Source organism: Cebus imitator, unplaced genomic scaffold (genome assembly GCF_001604975.1).
Source record: "Cebus imitator isolate Cc_AM_T3 unplaced genomic scaffold, Cebus_imitator-1.0 Scaffold41, whole genome shotgun sequence".
In the NCBI taxonomy this organism is placed as follows: domain Eukaryota; kingdom Metazoa; phylum Chordata; class Mammalia; order Primates; family Cebidae; genus Cebus; species Cebus imitator.
Window position 1 is genome coordinate 9,623,143 of NW_016107356.1, and position 10,987 is coordinate 9,634,129.

Sequence of the window (10,987 nt, forward strand, 5' to 3'; positions counted from 1 at the left end):
CATGCTTTTACAGAACTGAGAGATAGTAAATAAGTATAGTTTTAAGGCATGGAATTTGTAATAATTTGTTATTTGCCAATGGAAAACTAATACAGTAACAGTGTGCTCAATTCTAGGTCCAGCCTGCAAAAGACTTGTATGTTTTATTTGTTTCTTGGGGCAGTTGCTCCTGGAATCCAGCAGCCATGCTGTGAGGAAGCCCAAGCAGCCCCACAGAGCAGTTCATGTCAAATAGAATAAGACCCTCAGCCCAGCCACAACCAAGCTCCTAGTCAATGGTCAGGACTGACTTTCTAGCCTTGTGAATGAGCCACCCTGGAAATGAATCCTATAGTCCCAGCTGATCTGTTCCAGCTGACTCTGTGTGAAGCAGGACAGCCATCACCACTGAGCCCTGCCAAGATTCCAAAATAAATGTTTGTTCTTATTTGAAGCCACTAACTTCTGGGGTGGTCTTAATAGAGGACACATTTTCGGCTGCTCATCCTCATTCCAAATTGCTAATTATGCCTCTAATAATATGGTTGATATCCAAGATAACTTAAATGAGACCATTAAGTGACAATGTGACATTCCTACCCAAGGGGAAAAACAGCCCTTGCAACCTTAAGGACACATTGTTGTAATGCTTTCTTCATAGGGTTTTGTGAAGCAAGGACTGCAATCAACAGAGAACGTTTTGCAAATTCTTAGATACAGGTGGATTTATCAACTTTGTACCCAAATATACCACACTCATGAAAATCATAATAAGCAATGTTGTTGAAGGTGTGATGAAATAAGCCATCTCTGACACAAAAGCTGGGATTGCAAATTGGTATAATTCTGGAAACTAATTTAACTCTATCAGTAATTTTAAAGTGAGCAATTTTTGACATTTAATTCAAAGAGCTAAAGAATCTAATTAAGAAATAATTCCAAGCTGGAAGCAATGGCTGACACCTGTAATGCCAGCATTTTGGGAGGCTGAGGAAGGTGGATTGCTTGAGTTCAGGTGTGTTAGACAAGCTTGGGCAACCTGGTGAAACCCTATTGCTGCTAAAAATACAAAACTGAGCTGGGTATGGTGGCTTATGCCTGTAGTCCCAGCTTCTTGGGAGGCTGAGTTGGGAGGATCGCTTGAGCCTGGGAGGTCAAGGCTGCAGTGAGTCATGATCACACCACTGCACTCTAGCCTAGGTGACAGAGTGAGACCTTGTCTAAAAATAAAAGTAATTAAAAAATTAAAAAGTAAAAAAGAATGCAGTATTTGAAAAAAGAAAAAAAAGACACAACACCAAAGACAAAATAAAAGAAAAAAAAAGTAGCTCACTCTCTGTGCTTAAATAAAATCACCTCAGTATTATTTGCAATATTGAAAAGTGGCAAACCGCATAATGCTTAACCGCATGGGTATTCTTATGATGTATTCAAAATGATATTATACTTTGTATCATAAATGTAATATATTATTATGAAGCCATTAAAGCAATGTTCGTGAATGGTTTTTAGTGGGTATGCAACAATGTTTATAATGTAGTGTTAGATTAAAAAGGATATAAAGTTGTATATACAAATTATATTCTATAAAACGTGAAAGTATTTATGGGTGTCTAAGTAAAATGCTTCTAATAGCTGAAGTGGCACAACTTAGTGTTTAATAATAGTTCCTTAAATACCTGATGGTAGACCCATAAAACGTAATATTGTTTAGTGACTTAAAATTATTTCATAACAATAGAGAAACTGATAGAAAAACATTTAGGCTACTTGGTTAAGTGAGCGTATAAGCTTCCCAGGTTGCCTGGGAAGAGCTCCACAATTAGATAGCTTCAAACAACAGAAATGCACTCTACCACCGTTCTGGAGGCCAAAAGTTTTGACTTCACGAGTCTGATATCAAAGTATTGGCAGGGCCATGTTCCCTTTGGAGGGTCTAGGGATGAGTCTTCCTTGCCTCCTCCTGGGTTTTGGTGGTGGCTGGCAGTTCCTGGCCTTCCCTGGCCATCACGCTAATCTCTGCTTCTTTTGTTACACAGCCTTCTCCCTGTGTGTCTTCACAATGTCTGCCTTCCATGAATGTCTCTGTGACCAAATTTCCCTCTTCTTATAGGATACCAGTCATATTGAATCGGGGCCCACCATCCTCCAGTGTGACCCCGCCTTCATTTAATGAATTACATTTGCAACGACCCCATTTCCAAATAAAGTCACGTGCTGAAGTTCTGGGTAGACAAGAATTTTGGGTGAATACTGTTCAGCCTAGTGGATGAAGTGGAAAAAACAGATTTTCGATGTAAAATTACATATACTACTTCAACACAAAGTTTAAAATGATACTGCCCCCACACACTCACACTCATTATAGTGTCATACAGAATAGTTCTGCTGCCCCAAAAAATGCTCTGTGTGTCACCTATTTGTCCCTGTCTCCTTTAACTCCTGGTAACCTCTGATTTTTTTTTTTTTAACTGACTCCATGGTAGCAGTTGCATTTTCTGGAACTGATTCTAAGGGATTCATGAGGTGTATCCTTTTTGATTCAGTGAGGATGGTGTTTGCCACCACTTGTAATGGTAGAAATTGAAAACAACTGAATTTCATCTGTGGGAAGCTACTTATAAGTGATGTTATTCAATTGATGGGATTACACTTCGTCACTAAACATAATGTATTTACTGATATGAAGCAAAGGTTTCTTAGTAATATATGGTTGTCAAACAGTAGGTAAAATATAATCTTTTTTTTTTTTTTTTTTGAGACATAGTCTTGCGCTGTCACCCAGGCTGGAATGCAGTGGCATGATCTGGGCTCACTGTAACCTCTGCCTCCTGGGTTCAAGCAAGTCTCCTGTTTCAGCCTCCCGAGTAGCTGAGACTCCAGGTATGTGCCATCACACCTGGATAATTTTTGCATTTTTAGTAGAGATGAGGTTTTATTATGTTGGCCAGGCTGGTCTTGAACTCCTAGCCACAAGTAGTGATCCACTCACCCTGGCCTCCCAAAGTGCTGGGATTACAGATGTAAGCTACCATGCCTGGCCAAAGTATAATCATTTTTAAAAAACAAATGTATGCCATACTGTTAACAGTGTTTGTGTCTATATGATGTGTGTTTTTAAATTTTCCTCCCTTTCTGCTTTCTTTCTTTTCCTAGTTTTTCTATAGTGACTATACATCACTTTTGTAATAAAGAAAATCATAAAAGTTAGTCATTAAAAATTCATAATGCTTAACTATGGGTGCTATTGAGATTACAAATGGTTCGTATTTTCTTCTTTTTATTAAGCTGAGCCTAATAGAAAATTGTTATTTCTGTAGATTAAAAAAAGTTAAATATTGGCCCTTTAGCCTACTTTTAAAAGTATTTTCTAAATATTCTACAGAAATCATATGCCTAAATTTCTGAAATTCCTCAAAAGCCTCCTGTTAAAGCATTTTTAAAAAGATAACATCATGGTTTTCTTACAAATCTAAAATAATTACATGCCAAGCATTTAAGTCATGAATGAAGGGACAGGCAAGATGCTACAAGACATTCAATGGAGAACTCGAAGAATACGCATGTAGATGTCATCATGGACATGGAAAGATTTACAGATTGAAGCAAAATTGGTCAATACCTGCAGGGCAAAAATCGATGACATTTCCCTCAAAGTTCACTTGCATTTCCAGGTATAAAACCTATTGGTATTGCTCTCAGCTTCCTATAGCTTAGAGTTATAAATCCCTTAAGAGCAGCTCGGGCCCTATTAAATCAGATAACTCCACAATCTTTGCCCATTTCAACTTCTTTTTCACAATTTTCCTGATGTTCCTTTTTACACCTGAAGATAAAAGGTGAACTCTTGACTGTGTGCTTGGGTCTGGCCCCTCTGTGGGCTCATCTGAGGCCACCCCACGATCCTACCTTCTTATGTTCAGGACGTACCAGCCTCTTTAACTTCCTAAGGGGTCCCAGGCCCCCTGCCAGCCCCCCTGCTGCCTCAATACCCATCGATCTCTCTGCCCCAAGAGGTGGTCCTCCCACGCCCCATCATCCTACCCACTGAAGGCCTAACATCCTCCCCTCACCTGAGCTCAAACCCACTGTCCTCAGGGAATGCCAGGGCCTCTCGCCCTCCAGCAGCAGTTCCTTCAGAGCCTAGACTGCAATTTGAATTACAACTTGAGTATGTTTTAGGCAAATCCGAACTTTGTGATTTTAAAATAGCATAGGCTAAAAATATTAGTAAAGTCTCTCTTTATGCAAAAACTTTGAAATAATGCAAATCTCTCAAATTACCAAAAAAAAAAAAAAAAAAAAAAAAAAAAAAAAAAAAAAAAAAAAAAAAAGAAAAAAGAAAAAAGAAAAAACTCCTCAAAGCAAAAGTCTCTCCCAGGACTGCACATTTTTAAAGCTGCATTTCCAAAAAGTTGTACATAGGGTTTTCACTCTTGCCCCACTGTGGCCTCTCTGTAAGTGATCAATAGAAACCTGGGGTCACCAGGTGGGGGGCACTGTACCTGCTACGGAACTTCTGAGAGTGGCTATTGCTACGGCATAGGTATTGCTGTTAAAGCACTCATTGTTATAGTAACTTAAAGTCTTCCAGAATCCCTAACAATATTCTCTGGTAGTGGTGCTGAGGCTGAGGCTGGGGGTCTTGGCGAGGGGAGTTGGATGGGATCGGTGCTTTGCGGGCCAGCCCTCACAACTCCTGCTGCCAAAAGATACTTAAACATGGTGACAGAGGCCAAGAGAATACAAAGCACAAAGAGCAAAAATGCACTGACCTGAGTTCTATTCCTGTGCCATATTGTTCTGGAGTTATTTGAAGTTTGACTTAAGCTAGCCCTGCAGGGACATGGCCCATGGGTAAGATGCTACAGCCCTCTGTATATTTGTGAGATTATTTGACTAGTATGTTATCTCCCTGATCTGTCTGCTTTGTTCACCATTTTTCTTACCAGCTTCTAGTAGGAGAGAAAAAAAAAACTTCCTCTTGTTTGTGTTTAAAAAAAACCAAAACCCACCACTCAATGTGCTTTTTCCTAATCTCCTATTCAACACTGTAACAACCAGCACGGACTTCTGGCTGGGGTTGGGGTTCTTCAGCGCAAATTGGCAAGGATGGGTTTCTCCCCACCACCAAGTAAGCAATCAGCTCTGCATTGGACACTGTCTGGGTGTCCTCCAATTCCATTTTGACACTATCTACTTGGAGAGAGCTCCGATCTCACAGAGCGAGGGCTCTGTTACACAAGGGAGACCCCCTCCCCCTACTTTCCCACCAACTGCAAGTCCTGGCCTCCAGAACTTATGACCGAATGCCTTCAATTTGGAATTTCCACAATCCCTTCTTTCGGCTCGATTCATTTGCTAGAGTGACTCATAGAACTCAGGAAAACACTTGTTTACACTTAGTGGTTTATTATAAAGGATACTGCAAAGCACACAGATGAAGATGAAGATGCGTAGGGCAAGGGATGTGGGAAGATTGTAGAGCTTCTGTGCCCTCCCTGGGTGTGCCGCCCTGCAGGAACCTCCATGTATTCTGGAGACGTCATTGGATAGGTATCCCTGAAGCATGAACAGCTGTGTTGAAATGAGATTGGGCAAAAAGGGTTTGGTCTAAATCCAGCAGGGCCTGTTCGTTCAGATTCTTCTGGCCTCTCTCCGCAGCATTCCTTTCTCCAAGGGATGGGGCAGGACCCTGTCTGGAATGAGGGTCTTATGACCCACAAGCTGGCTAGAGTTCTGCTATGTGAAGGTGAAAGGAGAGAAGAAGGTCAGAGAGAGAGATTCTGTTTACCCAAGGGAGTACACAGAAGGGCCATGGGAGTTATGAGCCAGGCACCATGGGTGAAAACCGGCTGTGTGTGTATATCTGTATCATCTGTAGCTATTTCTATGTGTATGTCACACTTCTACCCTCTTACATTCAGCAGCTGAGTATTCGTTTGTTTTCATGCTGCTGATAAAGACGTACTCAAGGCTGGGAAGAAAAAGAGGTTTAATGGGCTCACAGTTCCATGTGGCTGGGAAAGCCCCACAATCATGGCAGAAGGCAGAAGGCACTTCTTACATGGTGGTGGCAAGAGAGAATGAGAGAGAAGTGAAAGCTGAAACCCCTTACAAAACCATGAGACCACATGAGACTTATTCCCAACCACGTGAACAGCATGGAAGAATCCACCCCTTGATTCAATTATCTCCCACTGGGTCCCTCCCACAACGCATGGGAATTAAGGGAGCTACAATTCAAGATGAGATTTGGGTGGGGACACAGAGCCAAGCTATAACAGCTGGCAACTATGAATTAAAGTGATAAAAGACAGAGTCACAGGAGAAAAGGCATACAAATTTTATTTGACAATCATATTTTAATTTTTATGTGCCTGGAGGCCCTCAACAAAAGTAGAGACCCAAACAAGTGGTTAGATTTGGGAGCTTAGATGCCTTTTAGCAAAGGGCAATACATTGTGGAGAGGTGACAAAGGAAAAGAGGTTTGGGCTTCTAGGGGTGGTCACTGTGGGAAAGTAAACACACAGGTGAAAGTTGTGGGAGACTGGGTTATTTAGCAAGGTTTAATCCATGCAGATTCCTCTCGGTGCTGTCTCCCTCTCTGGCGATAGAGGTTGTTCTTCCCTCCCCGGTAGGAGGGCTGAGGGGACATCTTCACAAGGGAAATTTATGCCCTCCTTTAATTTTTTATTTTTATTTTTAGTAGAGAGGGGGTTTTGCCATACTGGTCAGGCTGGTCTTGAACTCCTGACCTCAAGCGATCTGCACACTGTGGCCTCCCAAAGTGCTGGGATTACAGGCATGAGCCACCGAGCCCAGCCCCCTTTTCCTAGCTCTGCTTTTTCTCAATTACCTTCAGCTCCAAATAATTCTTATACCAAAATGGCATAGTTTGGGGTGGCATGTTCTGATCCCTTTCAGCACAGAGGTTTATTGTTTTGAATCAATAAATGAGGAATAAATATTCTTACTAAAACCCAATAATTCATCAACTCAGAGGGGTCTTGTGAAGAAGGTGGTCTCTCAGCATGCTCTGGGTTCTGTTTGCTTGCCGATGGGACACAGTTAATCAGCTCACGGGACTTGCGAAGCTTGTGTGTAGTGAATAGTGAGACACTTTCAGAATAGGGGCTGAGCACACTATCAGAGCACTCAGAGGTGGACATTGTTGTCATTATTATTATTAACCATCACTGTTATTATTGTCTACTATTATGACCTCTAACATGCCTCTATTCGCCCTTCAAGTGAGTAAAACATTCCTCAGGCCTTGCCTGGCAAGAGCACCTTGGAGAAGTTCAGTCTGCTGGTGGGCATCCAGGGCTGACCCCAGCATGTCCTGAAGAAGGTCAGTGCAAGGACAGGCACTTGGCTTGGTTAGTTGCTTTCTCCTGCCCAGGCCAAGTGTGAAGCGCTCTCTGAACAGCCACTGCATGAAATTAGTGGGTAACACTGCTAACCTGTTTTCACGCTGTTGATAAAGACGTACCTGAGACTGGGAAGAAAGAGTTTTAATGGACTCGCAGTTCCACATGGCTGAAATGGCCTCAAAATGATGGCGGAAGGTGAAAGCCACTTCTTACATGGTGGCAGCAAGAGAGAATCAATTCAAGATGAGATTTGGGTGGGGACACAGCCAAACCATATCACCTGGCCACATGGCCTGTGGGTGCCAGGAACCCGGAAGTGGACTTAATTGTAATTCCAAAGACAAGGCGTTTCTGCCAACACTGACTTAGCAGAACTATTTAATGAATTAATTACTTGGGAATGATGGAAGTTACCTCCAAGTTAATAAGGGTGATGGAAATTCATTATTTACACAAGCAAACCCACAGAACTAGGCAAGAGACCACCTAAAATTTTGTTCACCTGAAATTCCAGAGTTCTTTGGGCAAACCAAATGGGTGGTTGTCTAATTTTAAACTAAGAGGAACAGATAGGAAGTCTAGGCCATTAACAATGTGTGCTCTTGTTTCATTTTTCAAATGGACTTCATATTGCATTTTTCTTCTGATTCGGTTGAGATAGAGTGACAGCTCCTAAATGTGTGATATTTTCAGCTAAGTGCTAGTGTCCAAGGACAAGGGAACTCCCGAAAGAAAATGGTTTAAGTGAGGAGTAGCCAGAGAAACAGTGTGCACCTGAAACACTCAGACCAAAAAAAAAAAAAAAAATCCTGTTTAAAAATGGCTTTTAACGCTAAAGCACTGGAAGGATTAAATGTTCATAATTTAGAATTGATGATTATACCAGAGTTTCAGATATGGCCATTTTCTGTGGAGGAGGAAGTGCTACTACCTTTGTCAGTTTGGACTGCTGTAACAAAATACCATACATGGGCTGAGTTGAATAGCAGGCATATTTCTCCCAGTTCTGCAAGTCAGAAGTCCAAGGTCAAGGTGCCAGCAGAGTCGGTGTCTGGTGAGGGCTCTCTTGCTGGCTTGCAGGTGGCCTCTTCTTTGCTGTGTCTTCACATGACCCTTCCTTGGAGTGTGCAAGTGAGGAGAGAAAGAGATCTTGTATATGGGACACGAGTCCCATCAGAAGGGCTCCATTTTGAGGACCTTATGACCTCTCAAAGGCTCCATCTCTAAATACCATGACATCGGGGGTGAGGGCTTCAATACAGCAATTTCGGGGGAACACAATTCCATTTATAGAAGCTAGCAAATAATGTGCTATTTGTGGAAGAGAATGATTTTCACACTATGATATTTTTTATTTTAACGGAGTGGTTGTGGTCAGCTGAAGTTCCACCAGAAGAAAGGAAGAACAGCCAGAGAGGTTAGAAATAAGCCTCAGCACTCACGGCATTGTGATGTGCAGCTGAAGTCGCCCTGAGAAAGTTGCATTGGATGACTAAAAAGGATACAAATGAGACAAATGTCTAGTTGTTGTATAAACACACACAAAATTAACTTTTCCTCTATTCTCTTAGGTTCAGTACCTGGAGCCTGTGAAAGAAACTTATAAAAGACAAATTAACAGGTGAAAAAAACATTTATGACTTATGTATGTGGGAGCCAACAAAGGAAGTAGCTGGCTCATTAATGGTTACAGTTAAAAGCTTATATATCTAACGTGGTAGGAGAGGAGAAGAGGGAGAAAGGCTTCCTATAGGAAGAAAAAATAGGTTTATAGGTTTCAAATAGGTTTTTTTTTTTTTTTGAGACAGAGTCTTGTTCTGTTGCCAGGGTGGAGTGCAGTGGCACGATCTCCATTCACTGCAACCTCTGCTTCCTGGGTTCAGGTAATTCTCCTGCCTCAGCCTCCCAAGTAGTTGGGACTACAGGTCCATGTCACCACACCTGGTTAATTTTTGTATTTTTAGTGGAGATGGGGTTTTGCCATGTTGGCCAGGCTGCTCTTGAACTCCTGACCTCAAGTCATCTGCTCACCTCAGCCTCCCAATGTGCTGGGATTATAGGCATGAGCCACTGCGCCCGGCCCAACAAACAGTTTTTTTCTTTTTTTTAAATGATACTTTAAGTTCTGGGGTACATGTGCAGAATGTGCAGGGTTGCTACTTACATATGCACATACCATGGTGGTTTGCTGCACCTATCAACCCGTCATCTACATTAGGTATTTCTCCTAATGCTCTCCGTCCCTTTGCCCTCCACCACCCGACAGGCCCCAGTGTGTGATGCTCCCCTCCCTGTGTCCATGTGTTCTCATTGTTCAACTCCCACTTATGAGTGAGAACATGCAGTGTGTGGTTTTCTGTTCTTGTGTTAGTTTGCTGAAAATGATGGTTTCCAGCTTCATCCATGTCCCTGCAAGGGACATGAACTCATCCTTTTTTATGGCTGCATAGTATTCCATGGTGTATATGTGCCACATTTTCTTTATTCAGGCAATCACCAAAAAGTCAGGAAACAGCAGATGCTGGAGAGGATGTGGAGAAGTAGGAACACTTTTACACTGTTGGTGGGAGTGTAAATTAGTTCAGTCATCGTGGAAGACAGTGTGGTGATTCCTCAATGATCTAGGACTAGAAATACTATTTGACCCAGCAATCCCATTACTGGGTATATACCCAAAGGATTATAAATCATTCTACTATAAGGACACATGCACACATACGTTTATTGCGACACTGTTCACAATAGCAAAGACTTGGAACCAACACAAACAGGTTTTAAGGAGAAAATGTTACCAAACTGAAATTGGGTCTACCTACCTAGTGCAGTAAAGCCAAACACTGACATGGGGAGAAAGTGAGGCATTTATTACAGGGCGCCAAGCAAGGGGAATCAGACAGCTCATGCTGAAGACCCTGACTCCCAGTTGGTCTACAGGTAAGGATTTTTAGGTGTGAGGAGGTAGGAGTTACAGGCAAAGCCGTAAGTCAATACATGGAGGCTATACATTGGTTTGGCCTGAGAAGGTGAGACACCTCCAACAGGGGGTGCTCACAGGTTATGGGTGGATACAAAGCTTTTCCTATCTGTGATTGGTTAAGAAGGTGAACCTTTGTCTAGAAAGCTCATGGGCGTGACCTCCTATAGGCGCTTCAGGAAGAAATTTAGAACAAAGACCAGTGGTATGAGTTCAGTCCTCAGCTCCCCCTTATCTGAGGTCTGCCAGCATGGATGGCATTTTTCATTTGGTGAGGGTCTGAGTTTCTGAAAAACAACCCAGGGACATACATTATGATGTTATCTTTAGTTTCTTCAGGGATCCAAACATCTTGTGACTGTAACGTCTTTGGCAATTGTTGTAAGCTATTGCCTTCTTGCTTATCACGTTGCTCATATACTTCTCAAGACTAGCCAAGTGCCTAAAATTTCCCTTAAAGGAACTCAAGATTTTCCTCCATCCATGCTTAGGATGGGCGGGGGAATGCCCAGTAGGCCCCTAAGAGGGGTCCTTCCTCCATCTCAAACAGACAGGAAATAAGAAAGTTGCTGATAATATTTGCCTCTACATGTGTGAATGGTCTGTCTTTTCAGGGTCATAATATTCTCCTGGAGAAGGGATTGAGGGTAGGTTTTA